General features: G+C 39.7%; 1 protein-coding gene across 5 annotated transcripts in view; it reads right to left on the bottom strand.

Annotated features, from left to right (window-relative positions):
- Positions 1-1,502, bottom strand: part of Anapc10 (anaphase promoting complex subunit 10) — a 76,303-nt gene that overhangs the window by 57,086 nt on the left and 17,715 nt on the right. The window lies entirely within an intron of this gene.

The following is a 1,502-nucleotide window of genomic DNA, read 5'->3' as shown; positions in this document are numbered from 1 at the left end:
CAAATTAAACACACAAAAGACTGAAAAGTATGAAAAAGAATTCAATTTCTAAAAGCAAGAACAGAAATTCAAACATGGAGGTATTAGCTTTATTATCACATTAGAAAATATCCAAATGAATGGTAATATCCAAATTTTATTAGAAAAGAATACAGAGTCAGTCCACAGATGTACAATCTTTGGCTCACTAATTCAATTTTTAAGTGAATTAATAATCTTTTTAGGTGTTTGTGTTTAATTTGGAGTGCTTGTAAAGGACAGGAACCTAGAAAGGGCTCACTGGCTTGTGTGGTGGAGCGGGCACCTCAAGACAGTGATAGTGAAACATATGAAAGTGGGCAGCAGGAGAAGGGGGCACTGAGGGTAGACAGGTTAAAGCAGGGTGGGAACAGGGAACGGGGGAGGCAAAAAAGTGACAGGAGAGTTAACCAAACAAAGGGTTATGAAAAAAGTCAGATGGAAATCTACAATTTTATGAGCTAATTTTAAATATATAATATTTAGGGGCTGGAGGGATGGCTCAGCGGTTAAGAGCACTGACTGCTCTTGCAGAGAACCCAGGTTTGATTCTCGGCACCCACATGGCAGCTATGAACTGTCCTTAACTCCAGTTCCAGGGAAATCTGACGCCCTCTTCTGACCTCTGTGGCATTGCACAACATGGGTGCACTCACATACATGCAGGCAATACACTCACACACATAAAATAAAAACAAATTTTAAAAAAATATTTTAAAAATATAATAATTTGAAAAAAAAAAAAAAAGACTTAAGGGAGGTACCCTGCTGCTCCCAGAAGCCATAATTTATTAAACAAAAATCCCAGTGCCACGTGGGGTACTTCCATAGGAGTCAGGGAGAGCCCAGAGGCTCACCAAAGAATACAGGCTATTGTCATTGCTCTTGGTTGCCCAGGAGAACAAGAAGATAAGACCCTGCTACAGAAGATACCACACGCTGGTTTCAGGACACAGAGAAATTAAGTTTCAACTGAGCTGGAAGCTTCCTCCTTTCTGGCTAGCTCTAACAGAGCTAGACCGTGCTGGGAGGTTGTTATTAAATAGTATTAAATACATTTTGACTTACAATGTTTTCAATTTGTAATGCGTTTATGTAGACACAATCCCAACATAAATTGAAAAGTATTTATAATTTAAAGTAATCACACAGGCATATGGTTGTAATAAAGGGAAAAAGCATATTACAAAGCAGTATATACAAAAGAATCTTATCGGGGAGAAATTTTTCTAAGCACATAAATCTATTTACTTAGGGAAAAAGACCTAGATACGGGGCTGGAGAGATGGCTCAGCGGTTAAGAACACTGCCGGTTCTTCCAGAAGACCCGAGTTCAAATCCCAGCACCCATATGGCTGCTAACAACTGTCCATAACTCCAGTTCAAGGGGATCTGACAGCGTCTTCTGTCCTCCGCAGGCACTGCACAACACGGGTGCACTTACCTACGTGCAGGCAATACATGCATACACATAAAATAAAAAT

This window comes from Nannospalax galili, unplaced genomic scaffold (genome assembly GCF_000622305.1).
Source record: "Nannospalax galili isolate Female #2095 unplaced genomic scaffold, S.galili_v1.0 scaffold1272, whole genome shotgun sequence".
NCBI classification, from domain to species: domain Eukaryota; kingdom Metazoa; phylum Chordata; class Mammalia; order Rodentia; family Spalacidae; genus Nannospalax; species Nannospalax galili.
Note: the sequence above shows the minus strand (reverse complement) of the source record. Positions and strands in the feature narration are given on the sequence as shown.